This window comes from Odontesthes bonariensis, chromosome 16, assembly GCF_027942865.1.
Source record: "Odontesthes bonariensis isolate fOdoBon6 chromosome 16, fOdoBon6.hap1, whole genome shotgun sequence".
NCBI lineage: Eukaryota > Metazoa > Chordata > Actinopteri > Atheriniformes > Atherinopsidae > Odontesthes > Odontesthes bonariensis.
This window is the reverse complement of record NC_134521.1, coordinates 24,777,190-24,796,521: the sequence shown is the minus strand read 5'-3', so window position 1 is coordinate 24,796,521 and position 19,332 is coordinate 24,777,190. Positions and strand designations below refer to the sequence as shown.

General features: G+C 42.3%; 2 long non-coding RNA genes across 3 annotated transcripts; one reads left to right on the top strand and one right to left on the bottom strand.

The window, feature by feature from the left end:
- Positions 1-7,857: 7,857 nt before the first annotated feature.
- LOC142402055 (uncharacterized) lies at positions 7,858-9,121 on the top strand. The gene is made up of 3 exons (XR_012773276.1): positions 7,858-7,949; positions 8,701-8,831; positions 9,075-9,121. It is a non-coding gene; the product is annotated as an uncharacterized LOC142402055 (long non-coding RNA).
- Positions 9,122-9,258: 137 nt separating this feature from the next.
- Positions 9,259-11,011, bottom strand: LOC142401827 (uncharacterized). Of its 2 annotated transcripts, XR_012773218.1 has the most exons (4): positions 10,912-11,011; positions 10,174-10,319; positions 9,512-9,660; positions 9,259-9,293 (listed from the first exon to the last, which is right to left on the bottom strand). It is a non-coding gene; the product is annotated as an uncharacterized LOC142401827 (long non-coding RNA). The 2 variants fall into 2 exon arrangements; XR_012773217.1 differs by lacking the exon at positions 10,912-11,011 and having other exon boundaries at positions 10,174-10,342.
- Between the last annotated feature and the right edge of the window lie 8,321 nt (positions 11,012-19,332).

Below are 19,332 nucleotides of genomic sequence, written 5' to 3'. Positions count from 1 at the left end.
AACTAACTCCCAGAAGTCCAAGCTTCACGTAATGACGTAATGACGTAACCAATATTGTGCGTATGACAGATGAACATTACATCGCATCACATCTCCCCCCTAAGTTAAGTAATCATTCCCATAAAATCAATCACCTGTTTATAACTAAAATTCCCAGCATATTTACTTTAAAAATAAACCTGTAATAAAGCATAACATAAATGGCTGGTTGTTACTTCAAATCTTTGTTACTGTTGTTCTTGCTTCTTTCATTTAGGTACCATTAAACCAATGAACTCATTAATGAACTGTTTAACTCATTAACTCAAGTAAGTTATCACTTGACAAAACCCTGCAACATAAAATTCAACATTAACTCATTTTGCATTCTTGTTACATTTCTCTTTTTTTTTTTTTCAAAGTTTTCATTTGACATTCTTGTTGCATTTCTTTTTTTTTTTTTCTTTCTTTTACCACCTTCAGTTCTATTTAGGCACATAGTCCTTGAACCAGGCAGGAGGGTTAGTAACTCTCCCAGATCTCTTGGGGGTGGTAGGTGGTAGGCTTTGGGACACAGTGGGACCAGGAGTGACAGGCCCCACGGCAGGAAGGGAAGGGGAGCCCGGGTCACAGGACCTGGGCTGGCTCTGGTCACTAGTCTCTGATGCAGTGACCTTTTCTGATGACCCCGGCACTTCCTGGATGTGTCTGCGGTTCCGGCGGGCGAGTGTCCCATGGTCTGTTTGGACGTAGTAGGACCTGGGCTCAGGTGCCTGCGCGATGACTTTTGCTGGAGTCTTCCAGCCTTTCTCTCCATCCAACTTGATGTTGACGTGTTGACCTGACTGTAGTACAGGTAAGGGACGTGCTGAGTGCCGTCTGTTGTAAAAGAAACGATAGGCACTTTTGGCTTGTTGGTCTTTAATCTTCACAGCATCGTTGTCAACAGGACTCGGAGCCAGCTGTGCAGGTAGCACGGGAACTGTTGTCCTGATCTGTCGTCCGATGGCGAGTTGTGCTGGACTCTGACCTGTTGCGGTGATTGGAGTAGCCCTGTAGCTCATAAGGGCTAGGTGAGGGTCTGGCTGCCGCAGGATACGCTTAGCTGTGGCAACACTCCGCTCTGCTGCTCCATTAGCTTGTGGATAATGGGGACTGGACTTTGTGTGTGTGAAGTTGTACTGCTCACTGAACGCTTGAAACTCAGCTGAAGTGAACTGGGTACCATTATCTGATACCAGCTCGAGGGGAATGCCCCACCTGACAAACATTCTTTTCAGGCGAGCAATCACTTGCTGACTGGTTGTGGTAGTCAGCTGTGCTATTTCAATGTCACGTGAGTAATAGTCCACAACAATGAGGTACTGCTTACCATCTTGTTCACAGAGATCAGCGGCAATTCTTTGCCACGGACCACCGGGCAGGGGCGTGGTCATCAGTGGCTCACGCCTCTGCGTAGGCTTGTTCTTAAGGCAAAATCCACATTTTCTCACTGTTTCGGTGATGGCGTGGCCAATCCCTGGCCACCACACCGACATGCTGGCCCTTCTGCGACACTTTGTAAGCCCCTGATGGCCATCATGTAGCTGGGACAGTACATCTGCTTGCATAGAGCGAGGAATGACAATTCTGTCATCATACAAGAGAAGTCCTTCTGCTTCTGACAAGTGTGCCCTGGCAGCATGGAATCCGTGTAGTGAATGTGGAGTGCGTGCTAACTCACCTGGCCAGCCGGCTCTGGTGTAGCGAATGACAATTTGGAGATCAGTGTCCCGGCCAGTGGCTGACCTGATCGCGTCCAGTCTGTCCCCTGTGATTGGTCTTGTTCCGATCACAGCTTGTACGTAGGCCTTGACCTTGTCCTCCGTGTCAGACATGTCTCTGTCTGGCAGAGGATTGCGTGACAATGTGTCTGCCACGACAAGTTGCTTCCCTGGGACATGCACGGCGTCAGCGTTGAATTTCATGAGACGCATCAGCAGCCGCTGGCATCTCACAGGTGCCTTGTCGAGGTCGTAAGAGTTTATGAGAGGGACGAGCGGCTTGTGATCAGTTTGTAAACAGAATTTCTCCATTCCCTGCAGATACCTGGTGAACCGCTCACATGCCCATACGCTGGCGAGACACTCTTTCTCGATCTGGGAATACCGTCGCTCGGCTTCCGTCAGCGTTCTGGAACAGAAGGCCACTGGTCTGAGTCCGCTCCCCTGCTCCTGTAGCAACGCAGCCCCCAGACCGTAGCTGCTGGCATCAGCACTGACTACGGTAGGTCTGGATGCATCGTAGTACGCCAGCACTGGTGTGGAGGTCAGCATTTTCTTTACCTCCTTGAACGCTTCCTCCTGTGCCTCTTCCCAAACCCAAGCAGTGTCCTTTTTCAGCAGGCTGTTGATGGGGTGCATGACAGATGAGAGGGCAGGGAGGAATTTCCCCAAGTAGTTGATCATTCCAATGGTCTGGCGTAACTCTGTCGTGTTGGTGGGGCTCGGTAGCTCTGTTATTGCTCTAACTTTACTCACGTCCGGCCTAATGCCGTCTTTCCCTATCACATGGCCAAAGTACTGGATCTCAGATTTCCCGAACTGGCACTTACTCCGGTTGAGCTTCAGTCCAGACGCTCTGATGGTCTCCAGCACCTTCCGCAGATTCTTGTCGTGGTCCTGTCTGTCCTTGCCGAAGATCAGGACATCATCCATGACCACCACGGTGCCTTCATGGTCTCTCAGGAGGGCACACATCTTCTGCTGGAAAATTTCCGGGGCCGAGGTTATGCCAAATGGCAGCCTCCGGAAACAGAAACGACCCACCGGCGTGATGAATGTCGTGAGCCTCCTGCTATTGGCATCCAGTGGTATTTGCCAAAATCCACTGGAAGCGTCGACAGTGGAAAACACAGTGGCGCCTGAGAGCTTTGGTGCGATGTCTTCAAGCGTGGGAAGGATGAACCGCTCTCTTTTCACTGCTTTGTTTAGTTTTTTTAAGTCCACACATATTCTGGGCTTTTTGTTCTTTTTGATCACTGGCACCATGGGGGCGCACCAGTCTGTGGCTTCGTGCACCTCCTCTATGATGCCCAAAGACTGCATGCGCTGCAGCTCCTCTTCCACCTGGGGCAGGATCGGGAAGGGAACGCGGCGGGGTGTGGCGAGGCTATAAGGAGTGGCATTGGGCTGGAGCTTAATTTTCACAGGCTCACACTTCAAAAGTCCAATATCTCCAAAGACATCCTCAAAACTTTCTATTCCATCCACTCTGCGAATCAGCCCCATTTCAGAAGCTATTCTCCTACCCAGCAGGTTGGTGGTGAATGGGCCCCTCATCACATATATCCAGAAATTGTGGTTCACGCCACGTTTCTCAGTCTCTGCTAAGAATTTGCCTTTGCAGTCGAGCTTCCCACCAGGGCTAGTGAAAACAGCATTTGTTTCTTTCAAAACAGGGCGCTGGGGCAGGCTGAGCAATGTCTGTTCTGAAATCACAGTAATATCTGCGCCTGTGTCAATCCTAAATTGCACGGTAGTCCCTTTAATTTGCAGATCTACGAGCCACTTGTCCTCGTCGACATCGTTGTTCTCAGTAACGGCTCCTAAGAACCAAGAGCTGCCCTCGTCACTATCACTATTAGCCGCTGCCGCTGCCACTGCTCGCACTGCTTTTGTTTTGCACATAGCTTCAAAGTGTCCATTTTTACTGCATTTCCGGCACTGTTTGCCGTTTGCTGGACACGCCCCGAACTCGTGCACTCTGCCACATCTCTGACATCCATTTCCTTGTTTCAGTTGCCCACTTTTAGCTTTAGCAAAACTTTGTTTTCTTTCTGTATGTTTGAATTGTTTTGGCTTACGTGTGACTGCGCTGACTTCACTCTCTGGGGATCGGGCGGTGAGGCTTTGTGCCTTGATGAGCTCTGACTGACGTGCCATGTTGATGGCTTTCTCTAAAGTCAAGTCCGGCTCCAGCTGTAGTTTTTGCGATATCTCCATGTCCACTAATCCGATGACAATACGATCCCGTATCTGTTCGTCTTTAGTCACCCCGAAGTCGCAATACTCCAGTTCATACAAGTGTCTCACGAACGCCTCCACGCTCTCACCATGCCTCTGCGAGCGTCTGTGAAAGCATGCCCGCTCGTGGATAATATTCCGTTTGGGAACAAAGTGTTCGTCCAACTTTTTCATTGTTTCCCCATAGTAATCCTCGACATCTTCCGGAAAAGCAAACGTACTGAATATTGCCTCAGACTCCTTCCCCATCGCGTAGAGTAGAGTGTTTACTTGAATTTCACCATCCTCTTTGTCGAGCTTCGTAGCGATTCTGTAGCGGGAGAAGCGTTGTCTCCATACCGGCCATGTGGACGGTTGGGTGAAGTCAAACGATTCCGGAGCATGAAACTTTGCCATCTCGTCGTCACTTCAGTCGGGTCTTCCTCCTCGCGGTCGATCACTGCTGCAGTCACTGGGCCACTTCTGACACCATGTCATGAATATGCCAGGCTGGGTCTTACGTTTAGGTCTTTTATTAACAATTCATTCAAACACATTCGTTGACATGCTCCTAACCTAGCATCTTCACGAATACAACTAACTCCCGGAAGTCCAAGCTTCACGTAATGACGTAATGACGTAACCAATATTGTGCGTATGACAGATGAACATTACATCGCATCACAGGACCCAGATCCACCCCCCCAGGACATGAGGACATTTTTTTTTTTTAACCCCTTGTCCTGTCCAGCATTATGGCAGCAGAATTGTAATCTGAACACCGTTTATGCCAAACATATTTGCTATGCCAAGGGAAGCTTTATGAATGTAAAGCTCGCCTTGATGCCCATCAACTCCTCATTTATTTATTTGTTTATTTTTGTAACAATACTTAACATGTGATAGTGCCGAACCGGGCCGGGGTACAGAGAAAAACGGAAGAGTATTAGGGCCAGGCATAAGAAAAAATATTTATATTTTGCCTGTCGAGAATAAAGTCGACATGTCAAAAATAAAGTCGGAATGTCGAGAATAAAGTCGAATTTTCGAGAAAAAAGTCAATTCCTCTGGTCCATCATCTAATTACTTTATTCTCGACATTTTGACTTTATTCTCGACAGGCAAAATATAAATATTTTTTCTTATGCCTGGCCCTAATACTCTTCCGTAGAGAAAGAGGGAGAGCGGAGAAAAAAAAAATAGGAAGAAATAGAAATAGGAAGAGACAAACATAGAAAACAATGAAAAATCAGACAACCAGCTGCTACACCTGTAAAAACAAAACAGAAGACAATCCAAGGCTTTTGTGGGGAATCCAGCCTTAGAGCTACCAGGATCACCTGTAGGCAGACAAGCAGAGAACAAACACACAAACAAACCAACAAAAAATCACAAGCAGCAGCAATCACATATAACACAACTGTGGATACAGATTACCTTAATTCAATTAAATTCATTTTTATTTATATAGCGCCAAATACAACAAATGTCATCTCAAGGCACTTAAATAATAAAGTCCAATTCAGGCCAATTGGACTTTAATTCATTGTAATCATAATTATTTGTAAAAAATTACAATTCATTCATATAGTGCCAATTAATGACCACAATAATATCACATGTACATAATATCATTTGAGAAATTTAAACGGGAAAAAGAGAGTAAAGTGAGGAAAGGTGTGACAGATGAAGTCCCCCAGCAGGCTGGGCCTATAGCAGCTTAACTATGGGATGTTTCAGGATCACCTGAGCCATCCCTAACTATAACCTTATCAAAAAGGAAAGTTTTAAACCTGATCTTAAAAGTGGAAAGGGTGTCTGCTTCCCGGACATTTACTGGCAGCTTATTCCCCAAGAGAGGGGCCTGATAACTGAAGGCTCTGCCTCCCATTCAGTTTTTCTGCATCACTCTGACACAGGATGTTCCTGATTTTAACAATATTACGAAGATGAAAGAAAGCAGTCCTAGAAACCTGTTTTATATGCGAGTCAAATGATAAATTCTGGTCAAAAATAACTCCAAGGTTCTTCACTGTAGAACTAGAAGCCAAGGAAATACCATCTAGAGTAACTATATAGCTCGACAATTTCTCCCTGAAGCGCTCAGGTCCAAAGATAACGACTTCAGTTTGTCTGAATTTAGAAGCAGACAGTTCTGAGTCATCCAGGACTTTATGTCTTTAAGACATGCTTGTAGTCTGACCAACCTATTGGTTTAATCTGGTTTTATAGATAAGTACAACTGAGTATCATCAGCATAGCAATGGAAGTTTATGCCATGCTGTCTAATAATGTTACCTAATGGAAGCATGTATAAAGTGAAAAGAAGCACAGAACCCTTAGACCACAGGACAACACAACAACTGCTTAGCGAGCATGCGACTGGGCGAATGAATGTGTGTGTGTGTGTGTGTGTGTGTGTGTGTGTGTGTGTGTGTGTGCATGAACATGCAATACACATAGATGGTCCCACATAATAACCATGCTTAAATATGAGTGTATAAGTGTATGGGGCCACAATCCCCATAGGAAGCCCCCACACAAAGCCCCCACAAGCATAGGGCAGAGGCCCCCCGGTGACCAGCGGTGGCAGCCTACCAGCCCCGCCAGGCCCTCGCCACCCAGGCATGGGCCGTGTGCTGGAACCGGTCCCCGCGAGCCCGAGCGCCACCAAACCCCCCGGCAGAGGCCCCGCTCAACACTCCAGAGGGCCAAGCGCCCCGGGAGTCAATCAGAATCAGAATCAGAAAAAATTTATTTATCCCCTTAGGGCAATTAGAAGGGCAAAGAGCGGTACATTAAAAGAAGAGCAAGAAAATGGAATTACACAGAAAAAGAAAATAAAAACACAAAAGGTGGTGACAAAAAATTAAATATTTAACAAATAAATAAATAAAAAATAAAATGAATAAATAAAATAAAATAAAATAAAAAATGGGACTGCCTATAAGTGGCAGCTAAATGCCTTAAAATATATATATATAGATATGAAGTAATAAAATTAATCAGCTCTACCGACGACTGTATAGGTTACAAAACTGACTGCAGGTAAGTCATTAAAGGGGAACTGCGGTATTTTCAACATTAAGCCTATTTTCTGAGTCATCTGCAATGTTTTAGAACCCCCCTCACCGCTTTTTTGAATTTTACTGCTGTCTCCGGTATTTGCCTAATTTTGATTCTTCTCAACCTGCTTCAGAATGGCAAGTCATGCGCATGTCTACAAAGGTCCGTAAAAGCACAATAAACGTCCGTTTTCAAAATAATCAACTCACTGCTTGATTATAGTAAGCTAAGAAAATAGTGCGAGCATGAACGAGTTGCCAAATAAAACACGACAGAAGCAACTTTTCGCAACGAAATTTGATATGGATTACCAGTGCACACCAGTAACCACTGCGGTGAGTTGATGATTTTGAAAACGGACGTTTATTGTGCTTTTACGGACCTTTGTAGACATGCATATGACTTGCCATTCTGAAGCAGGTTGAGAAGAATCAAAATTAGGCAAATACAGCAGTAAACATCAAAAAAGTGGTGAGGGGGGTTCTAAAACATTGCAGACGACTCAGAAAAGAGGCTTAAAGTTCCCATGGCATGGTATAGTAGCGGCACTTTAAATGGGCTTTCGGAGGCTTCAGGATGTTATACCCCCAGGCGTTCTCAAAATTCACCCGAAAAACGCAGATTTGGCCACTTAGAAGAAAGCCGCATTTCAGAGCTCTCTCCAGTGCCCTGTTTTCCTAATGAGAAGCAAGGAGGAGCGCGAGGGGTGTGTCATGGCTGAATGGGGGCGTGTCTGATTCTCTGTTTTGGCTCCGCGCATGTTAGCTGCCTGCTAGTAGGAAAAAAAAAAATAGAAATGGCAGGTGAGCAAACCATCGTACTGTTCGCCTTCGACCCGGAATCGGACCCTGAAGCCGAGGCGCAGGCAGTTCAGCAACAAACTGCAGATCAGCAGCGCCTTCAGCAAAACGTCTCAGAATGGTGAGTTTGAAATGTTATGTCTGGAAACGTTTATAGTTGGGTCGGTTCGAACCACTGAGGTGCGCAGATACAAGCAGTGGCTTAGCCTACGGTAGCCTAATTAGAGCAGAAATTGTAGTCACTACATCAGGACTACCTAAAATATTATTTTTGCTTACAAAACGTATAAGTTCCCAACTTATTTTGTAATGTGGGCACGTATTTGCAGTGCTAACATTAGTGAGTATGGCTGCTGGCATCTCCAGTCTCTACACCAAGTAACTTTCTCAATGTCGCCTTGCATTGTACAACAGTAACACTGCCAAAGTATTTCCCATAGTACACATTGCCAACATGCAAATGATTCTCCACCCAGTGTTGACATAAGGGGAGCGATTTATAACCAAGTTTGCTAGACAAAAAGGTTTACATGCTATAATATACAAAAAAAAACAACATACCTCATCATATCCTGACCAGGTGCTGGATCCAAAGTGTAACTACACGAAGTGAAACTTATGCCACATATTTCTTTGTACACCTTTTTAGTAGCCCGTCTTCACTGGGAACAGCCAGCTGTGCGTTGCCCATGTAGTTATACAGTAGCCTATGGCATGCAAAAAACATGATAGTATTCTGACCAGCATGTAATTATTCTCCATGCTCACATGTTAACTCATTTACTTGCCACTAAAGATGTTTGATTGTTATATTTGCCGGCATTACCTGAAAACAGAATATCATTACACTGCCTTTTTTTTAAAAATAATAGGTGTCAATGTGGAATTTGCGAGATAATGCCCACAGAAAGGGAGAATAGATGCTGCATGGAGATCCCTCAGGTAACACTGTAAACATTTGGATCTACCTGTTTGGCAGTTTACGCCTGAGAAGAACCCATCGGTAAGCGTTGTAAAATAATCACTCATAGCCACATACATAAGAGTTTACAGTATACCCACCCAACAGAGCCTGATAATTCAACTATGCAGACAGTATGAAGAGTGTTTGTAGATTTATTTACAAGACATTATAAAAACACAATCAAGAATAATCCATAGGAATATGTAAATATGTACAACATAGCAATAACAGAAGAACAACAACATTCTCTGCAAGTGTCATTTTTTCTATCTGTTCTTCCAGGCGCTTCAGGTATTTGGCCTACAGGCAGTTTGTGGCGTGGTGCCGGGGCTTTTTGGGTCGCTGGATCAGAGTGGTCATTCCTGCCTGTGTGATCCTGCGTATCCGTGCCGAGTACCCCGATGATGAAGGACACTGCACCGGGTTTAGACTGCCTCGCATGTGAAAAATTAGGTCCATCAGGACATCCACATACCCTTTCACACAGAACATTCATACACACTGTACACACACAACATTTGTATATTTCAGTTAGTCATTTGTACATTTCAATGTTTATTTATATATTTATATTTGTTCTATATATATATATATATTTATGTTTGTTTAGATTTCTATTTCTCACATTTTTTGTATTCCTATTTGTTGGAATTAACCTCAGTAAATTTGATAAAGGCAAAAGTAGTTGGACTTGAATTCTTGAACTTTTGAGGTCTTACCAAAGGTTGGCTTAGTCTTTTGACGTTTGACTGTGCACTCCCCCTTCTTGGATTTGGGAAAGGAGATTTTGAAGAGAGGTACACCGTCTGCTGTCTGGGCCTGTGGTCGGTTCGCATTTTCATTAAAGTGGATCGCCGCCAAGTACAGTCTGAAAGAACAAGAAACAATGTGTAAACGGTGTTTCTCACAGAATTTTCATTTGTCATGGTGGTGGGGGTTAGCTGGTAGAGACACATGCATCATCATGGGAGAGCATATGAAAAGCTCTTTTCCAAAATGCTATAGAAGCTGTTCTTATTACTTTTTTTTAAAAAATCTGATTTCAAGCATCAGGAAAGTGATATCAGCTGAGATAGCATTTGAAACATTTAAATGCTGCTTTTAATGGTAGTAACAAAAAAAACAATATTTTTGAAAGTAGTTATAAAACATTTTGGAAAAAGCTTTTCATATATTGTGAAGTTTCATAGGAACTATGATCTGAAAACCCCCTAAAAGTATACATTTTTTGGTAAATCAAATATAAATTACATTCACAAGACAATCTTTTCAGGGGACCTGGTCTAGGTGTTTTGTGCCTTATAGTGCTGGAGAAACCCGGCTCAATTATGACATTTCAGACAACAAAAACTTTCAACAACTACAAGGTAAAACATCTCACCTGCAAAGCATTCCAGTATAGAGAAAGACAACATTCTTCGGTGTGGCTGCAGTCCTATTGACAATGGGGTCAGTCTGGCAGGCAGCATCCCTGGTCCGGGATGTCTGGACGGGAGCACTTGATGTGCTGGCCAGTGAAGAGTGAACCTGATGCAGACAGAGAGCACACATCTCATGGGTCGAAAGCTGAGCATTACACTCGTGATAAACTGACGTGTCACGACAGATTTGAAGTCAAAACTGTGTTCGAATTGACAGATACGTAATGGTGTATGTTCGAGGGTAGTCAGCAAATGTTTGCTAAACATCCTTCACCTAGCCACAACACCCGATCGCATATCACACACGAAATAGCAGAAACGACTCGACGTTAAAAAAAAGTCACCAAACCGTAACAAAGGCTTACAAAATATAAAGTCACCAATCTAAAGAAAGGCTTACAAAATATGAATTGTTATCGTCGGGCGTCATTTTCCGTGTAACAGACGTCTAGCCGCAGAACATAACTAGACTTGCTTACCTAAGTATTCATGCTGTATGTAGTCCCCTACACGTAAGATACTTGGTCAAAAGACAAATGTCTTGTTTTACAACCAATTTTCCAAATCTAACCAGTTTAACAGAGTATTGGTTTTGTAGCGCAGTGTAGGTTTCATGGATAAATACCTCCACAGCTAATGTTGGCTAGTTAGCTGGTACCCATAAAGTAGCTAGCGGCTAGCAAATAATTATGACTTACTTGATCGGTGTGGGTAGCTGATGGACCGGCAAGGCTTGGCACTGATCCAGGCTTCAACTTCAGGTGTAGGGTTGTGAAAGCATTCCTCTGAAATGTGTCGCGCAAACACTGACGCTCTTTGGAACATGCATGGGCACCTGTCCCTCGTAAATGAAATTAGCCATTCCGTTTTCAAAGGGACAGAGGATGGAAGCGGAAACATATTCTTCTCTTCATCTTCACATCCTGGCACTGTACATTTCGCATGGTAAAGTCGTTTGGAAGCCATTGCTGTATCTTCTGTGACTGTCTTCAGTCGTGGCGAGTCTCGGTCTACTCCACATGAGTTGGGCGGGTAAGATACAGGTAGTTTACCAGCAGTGGGTGGAGACAGAGGGCGTGGCGGAGAGAAGGGGTGGGAAATTTTGATGAGCTCTATCCTGGCATGACGTCATGCCAGGAGCCTTGAGTCAACGAGACAATTCGAGGCGCTCTGTTCAAAACATGGAGGAAATGCTGTACTGCTCAGTGAATACATTTCGCAATTTCTACTCACTGGGGTGACTTAAGGAGGCTAGAGAAACTCATTTTAAGGCTCAAAAACCTCTGAAATGGAAATTTTCATGCCATGGGACCTTTAATGTTGAAAATACAGCAGTTCCCCTTTAACTCATTAAATCAGATAAGTTAAAAAAATAAAATGAAAAAAGTTTAAAAATGGTGAGTTTTGTAATTGCTTGACTGGATCACAAACCTTTTATACAGGTTTTAAACTGTTGACTCATTTCTCTTGTGCATATTTGAAAATAGTTCAATGTTATACACTGTTTTGGAGATTAAATGAAAAACTGATGTTGACCTAAGTTCAACAAAAACTCACAGTTCAGTGATCAATTTCCTCTCTGTTTATACAGAGTTATTCATGCATTAATTACTTTGAAATCTTGTGGTATTGTTTGAAATTATAAACCTTTTATCAGGAGTTATTTTACGTGTCAAAACTGCTGAGGCACGTTTTCTTGAAATCGTGTCTACTGTAAGAGCTCTTGACACAAAAGTTGTGATATTTATATATTAAAAAGAATGAAATCCTTTTTCTGCTGTCAAACAGTAATCTCTATGGATTTTTCTTGGGTCAGTTTCTCCTGTAGGTGAAGTTCCAAAGCTGAATGTTCTGCTTTACTATTAAGGCATGAAGCGAGTTTTACATCATATTTTAACTAAATGCTTTGACCACAGATATAAAGAGTGGATTATCTGCATAATGTTAACCAAGCTAGATAAGTAATTAATGTTGAAATAATGTTGCTTTCACTCACCTGCAACTGGAGATCTTCTGTGAGTCTAACTGACAGGCGGGCAAGTTTTCAACTGAGAGTAGGTTGGTGTTTGTTGGTGTCTTTTGTCTGTGATGTGAACAGAAATGAGGAAGCGTTTCACTTAAAAACAAAGTCACTTTGCTGTTTCATCTCTTATGTATTTACTCATATTCATTTCAATGATGAGTCCTAACTGAGCTTCATTTGGTGTTGAATGTTGAAGAAATAACTAAGAATGGTTTAGATCAATCGATGAGTCAGGATTTAGTGCCAAACTGAAACCTTTCTGATAAACTTTCAGGATGAAAATTGAGAAAAATCATTAATCCACCTTATTGTACTGTTGGAAATAAGAGGTCTGCTATAAATGCCACTGGTTTGCACTGACACCTGTTTTTGAAAATGTCTCTTTGTGTAACCTCAACATTTTCAAGTTCATTCTTCATTCTAATCCATCCAACACACCGAATCTCATTATTTAAGGAGACACAAATCACACAAATCTTAAGAGATAAGAAGCTTGCTGGCTGTGATCACTAGTTTAATATGTGGGGAACAGGGAGCACAACACTGGGGGGGAGATGGAAATATGTTGTTTCTGGGAGAGCCATCAGTGAATGTGCGATGTTACTAGAGTCTGATTTATTGTTGACTTTATTTGTTACTGTTTATCATAAATATATATATTTTAATCATTATACATAATTCAAGTTGAATTCTGTGATCTGGTTGGTATAATAACGGAATCATGTTAATACTTTGCTGTAATGTCTTGTGTCATTTTTAATCTAAATATATTGTTTATATGCACTTAAAGCTTTTATCCTGTGGTATAGAAGTACTTAGCTTGTGTCTGTGTGTTCGTGAGGAGGATGGAACTTAAAGGAAGTGTCACCTGTGACTATTCAGACCAAAATAACGCGTGGTAGCTCTTGTTCAAACCAGTTTGTTTCCATTTGTGGTTTATATGCATCAACTTTAGTAACAGCCTCTGTGTGTATTTTCAGCTGCAAAAAAAGAAAAAAACCTACAGCGGATAGAATGAAAGAACAAAAACAGCATATGCAGGCAGAAGGCTGATGTTGGAAACTTAAGTTAGAAATCAGTATCTACTGAGGCTTCAAAAGTATGCTCAAGAAAGAAGACTACAAATATCCATCCATCCTTTTAAAAACCTTTTATCAAACGGTTACAACTTACAGTGACTTCATTTAAAAAATGTATCATATCTTACATTAAAGGAGACATATTTCATTTTCTTAACAAGTCGGCACAATTTCTCGTGGTCTCACTGAAATGAATGTGACAAGCTTTCGTCAAAATATGTGTTGGTTTAAGTACAGCGGCCCTTCTCTGAAGCATCTCCTCTAAGACCAGGCTGCTTTGAAGGACCGGGGACCTCTCATCAAAACCTGGGGATCCAGTTTGCAATTTAATTTGGTTTGTGGCAGCATGTAACAGAACCAACCCACCTTCGAGGTCACATTCTGGACCTGGTCATTTCTAAAGGTGTTGATATTTCTTCTGTTGTTGTTACTGATTTGGCCTTGTCTGACCATTTTTGTATTTTATTTGATTTACATATTACTCAGAATGTTCAAACAACCAGCTTCTCAGTTAAGAAGAGGTATATCAATGAGAAAACAAGTGCTCAGTTTAGGGAGGCCATAGCTATGTTACCAACAATGAGCGCAGAGTCGGTTGAAGGAATGCTGGATTATTTTAACTTGAAAATTTTTAATGTAATGGAAGCTGTTGCACCGATAAGAATCAAGAGCACCTTGATCAAACAGAAAACCCCATGGAGAAACACCACTACGGTCAAAAATCTGAAAAGAGAATGCAGGAAAGCTGAACGTAAATGGAGGAAAACAAAGCTTCAGATCCACTATGAGCTATATAAAGAAAGCCTGCGTAGTTATAACAATGAGCTGTGCAAGGCCAGACAGCTGCATTTATCTGAAATGATTAATAAGAATGTCAACAATTCTCGAACTCTGTTTGCTATGGTTGAAAAACTCACAAATCCTCCTAAACAGTCAAACCCAGACCTCCTCTCCACTGAGAAATGCAACGAATTTGCCCACTTTTTTAGCCACAAAATCAAAACAATTAGACAAAACATTAACGCAACACAGACAAAAAAGAAAACTAATCTGTGTCTAAAACCTAGAAATAACTCTGATGTTATGTCACAATTTAATGTTGTTAATTTAAAAATCCTAGAGGAAACAGTTCGGCAGCTGAAATCAACAACTTGTTCTCTGGACATAATACCATCCGACTTTTTAAAAACTGTTTTTACTTCAGTAGAAAGTGATCTCCTACGAATAGTTAACAGCTCACTGGCATCAGGCATTTTTCCCAAGTCACTAAAGACAGCTGCCATTAAGCCACTCCTAAAGAAGAGAACTCTAGACGCCTCTATGATGAACAACTACAGACCTGTCTCTAATCTCTCTTTTATATCCAAGATTATTGAGAAAGTTGTATTTAACCAGCTCAACGACTTTCTGAAGGAAAGTGGAAGTCTTGATGAGTTTCAATCAGGCTTCAGACGTCATCACAGCACTGAAACAGCTCTGGTCAAAGTGTTAAACGACATCAGGTTGAATACTGATTCGGGTAATGTTTCAGTCCTGGTTCTGTTGGACCTCAGCGCTGCGTTTGATACTGTAGATCATAGAATCCTGTTGCACAGGCTGGAAAACTGGGTTGGACTTTCTGGAGCGGTCCTTAACTGGTTCAGGTCCTACTTAGAAGGCCGGAGTTATTTTGTTACTATTGGCAGCTATGAATCTGAGCGAGTGGCCATGACTTGTGGAGTCCCCCAGGGGTCAATTCTTGGACCTCTTCTGTTTAACTTGTATATGCTCCCTTTGGGTCAGATATTGCAGAATTTTAACATCAATTATCACAGTTATGCCGACGATACACAACTTTATGTGTCTCTGTCACCGGACGACTGCAGCCCAGCAGACGTACTGTGTCAGTGTCTGGAGGAAGTAAACACCTGGATGAGAGAGAATTTTCTACAATTAAATGAAGACAAAACTGAGATCATTCTGTTTGGTAGCAAAGAGAAGAGGGTCAGCGTTGGTACATATCTTGAGACTCGGGACCTTACAATCACTGACCAAGTTGGTAACCTCGGAGTGTTGATAGACTCAGATCTGACTTTCAGCAGCCACATCAAAGCTGTCACCAAGGCAGCTTTTTACCACCTCAGAAATATCAACAGAATTAAAGGTTTCCTCTCCCAAAAAGACCAGGAGAAACTCATCCATGCATTCATCTCCAGTAGACTCGATTACTGTAATGCTCTTTTAACTGGACTTCCCAAAAAGAGCATTAAACAGCTGCAGCTCATCCAGAACGCTGCTGCTAGAGTTTTAACCCGGACTAAGAGATCTGAACACATCACACCAGTTTTAAAATCTTTACACTGGCTTCCAGTCAGTCACAGAATAGATTTTAAAAGCCTGCTGATGGTTTACAAATCCCAGAAGGGTTTAGGCCCAAAATACATCTGTGATATGTTCAGAGAATATAAACCCAGCAGAGCTCTTAGATCCAAGGACTCAGGTCAGCTGGTCCAGTCCAGAGTCCAGACTAAACATGGAGAAGCAGCATTTAGCTGTTATGCTGCGAACAAGTGGAACAAACTGCCAGTGGAGATTAAACTTTCACCAAATGTAGACATTTTTAAATCCAGGTTAAAAACATTTCTTTTCTCATGTGTCTATGCATGAAATATCTTTTAACTTATCTAATCTTAATCTGTTGCCTGATTTTAAATTCATTTAAATGATTTTATTTGTTTCTCTTTATATTATTTTATGTATTTTTAATGCTTCTTGCACTCCCTGCTGCAATGCTTTTATTTTATGTAAAGCACTTTGAACTGTTTGTACATGAAATGTGCTATACAAATAAATTTGATTTGATTTGATTTGATTTAATACAGCATACACAAACATAATGAATCTTTTCCTCCAGTCATACGAAAAAAGGTCGAGCGCTATTTATAGATACAGATAGTTACTCTACTGATCTGAGCAGGAAATTGTTCAACAATGTAGCACTGTATATTGGCAAGGAGTCTAGTAAACAATGCTTAGTCTTTGGACCAAGTCAGAGATGTACACAGTGTAACTCATAGTTATGCATGTGTACCATTTTAAATATTGCATTTAAACATTTTGTTTTTATCAATGTCATTCAATTATTATACTTGGATACCTGCATCTACCATAGAAACATCTCATTATTTCAATGTTAATACACTGAGAGCTATGAGAGTTCAGATAAGCAAAGAGTGAGGAGAGGACTGGTGTCAGGGCTCTCAAGTCTCACGCAATGAGCGTGAAACACGCATTTCAACAAGTTCACACGCCACACATGCCATTTCTCACGCTGAGAAATGATCAACTTCGTCGCACAGAAATTCTAATTACCGATACTATAAACGAGTCAATGGCAGGTGCGCTCGTACAGCTCAGAAGCTCTGGTTCAGCTGTCTTGATTTAGCCACCCATCGGCAAATCACAAAGAGAATTTCTCAGCCAATCAGAAAACAGAATTTCTTGTTGCCGGGTGAGGTCTGAAATATCTTTCAGCTGCGAGCACGCGTGCAGAAGTTGTAGACGTATCGCAAGCCAACGCTGCCATATCCACACGTCGAGAGCACACGCTATATATCTTAAAGATTGCGTTCTGTTTTTTTATATCACGCGTGGTATAAGGACACCCGTTAAAAGCGCCCCTTTTCCTCCTTACGGGACGCGCTGTATAATGCTTGAGCACGCGTGCCGAAATACACCACGCGTCTTCTAGATGCTCACCTCGTGACTGTAGGGTGTTTTTCTCCCCCAAGTTTTTAGCTTCTTGTCTTAAGCCACTGCTTTTAACATCTTTGTGTGCCTAAATGGCCTTGTATGTGTCTTATTATTTTAAGCTACATCATTTTAACGTGTTGGACATTGCTGCCAGAGTTGCAACTGCACACTGCGCCTATGTCTTTGTATATTATATATAATAAAACATAATAATCAAGCTGGAACATCCCCTGTGTAAAGGTAAGTTCAGTATCGCAAGCCAAAGCTGCCATATCCACACGTCGAGAGCACGCGCTATATATCTTAACGATCGCGTTCTGTTTTCTTATATCACGCGTGGTATAAGGACAGCCGTAAAAAGCGCCCCTTACGGGACGCGCTGTATAATGCTTGAGCACGCGTGCCGAAATACACCACGCGTCCTCTAGATGGCCAGTGCCACACTGAACTTACCTTTACACAGGGGATGTTCCAGCTTGATTATTATGTTTTATTATATATAATATACAAAGACATAGGCGCAGTGTGCAGTTGCAACACTGACAGCAATGTCCAACACATGTTAAAATGATGTAGCATAAAATAATAAGACACATACAAGGCAATTTAGGCACACAAAGATGTTAAAAGCAGTGGCTTAAGACAAGAAGCTAAAAACTTGGGGGAGAAAAACACCCTACAGTCATGAGGTGAGCATCTAGAGGACGCGTGGTGTATTTCGGCACGCGTGCTCAAGCATTATACAGCGCGTCCCGTAAGGGGCGCTTTTTACGGGTGTCCTTATACCACGCGTGATATAAGAAAACAGAACGCGATCGTTAAGATATATAGCGCGTGCTCTCGACGTGTGGATATGGCAGCGGCTTGCGATATTTATCTTCCCCAAGTTTTTAGCTTCTTGTCTTAAGCCACTGCTTTTAACATCTTTGTGTGCCTAAATTGCCTTGTATGTGTCTTATTATTTTATGCTACATCATTTTAACACGTGTTGGACATTGCTGTCAGTGTTGCAACTGCACACTGCGCCTATGTCTTTGTATATTATATATAATAAAACATAATAAACAAGCTGTAACATCCCCTGTGTAAAGGTAAGTTCAGTGTGGCACTGGCCATCTAGAGGACGCGTGGTGTATTTCGGCACGCGTGCTCAAGCATTATACAGCGCGTCCCGTAAGGAGGAAAAGGGGCGCTTTTTACGGGTGTCCTTATACCACGCGTGATATAAAAAAACAGAACGCGATCTTTAAGATATATAGCGTGTGCTCTCGACGTGTGGATATGGCAGCTTTGGCTTGCGATATAGACGAGCTGGAGGTGGAAGAGACCCGTCAGGAACATCAGCAGGTCATATCTTCATTTATTTGAATATTTTATTAGTTACTATAGTTTTCCTACTCCTTGTAAAAGACCAATACCTGCCGTGTTCATTGGAGTAGTAGGCCTAAATATTCAGCACACACCCTTTGACATGAGCAACTTAATGAAAAATGAAAAATATGTAGGAGTGTAATTAGGCTTCCGTGGTTAATTTTTTGCAAAGGTGACTGGTATGAGCAGATTCCCAAGGCTATCTACAATTGCCAAACTGGGATTAGTTCTGCCACACTGAAATGCAGATGCAGAGAGGGTTTTTTCCACGGTGGGGCTCAATAAAACCAAGACCAGGAACACGTTGGCTCTGAATGGTACGGAGCCCTTAAAATGACATATGAGAGTAAAATAAAACCCAAGGTTTTCTCGTGCGCACGCAAAACTTTCTCGTTCGCACCTGAAACTTTCTTGTGCGCACCTGAAACTTTCTCGTGCGCACCTGAAACTTTCTCGTGCGTACCTGAAACTTTTCTGGTGGGAACGTGAAACTTTCTCGTGCGCACCCGAAACTTTCTGGTGGGAACGTGAAACTTAAAGAATTAGGCCCAGGATACTTACTCTTACGCGGTTTGATATCCGCAGAAAGTTGACCTGCGTCTGACATTAGACCTACATCAGTGGCGGCTGCTGACTTTTAAAACAGGGGAAGCCCATATTACGCCATTGTGACAAAACTACTAGCTAACACGACAAACAAATGCACAACAGGAATATGATTGACAAAACTTCTAAACAACAAGGATGTGTTTCTTATTTACAGTGTAATATTTACAAAAGTGTATGTGTGTGAGGATGGAAATGGAAACGATGGGAAATGAGTGAAACTCCGACAGCACTTTCACTGACAACCAGTCTCTTTCGTATCCGCTTTGGGACTGCAGTTCCAGCGTGCTTCTCCCCGCTTAAAAATT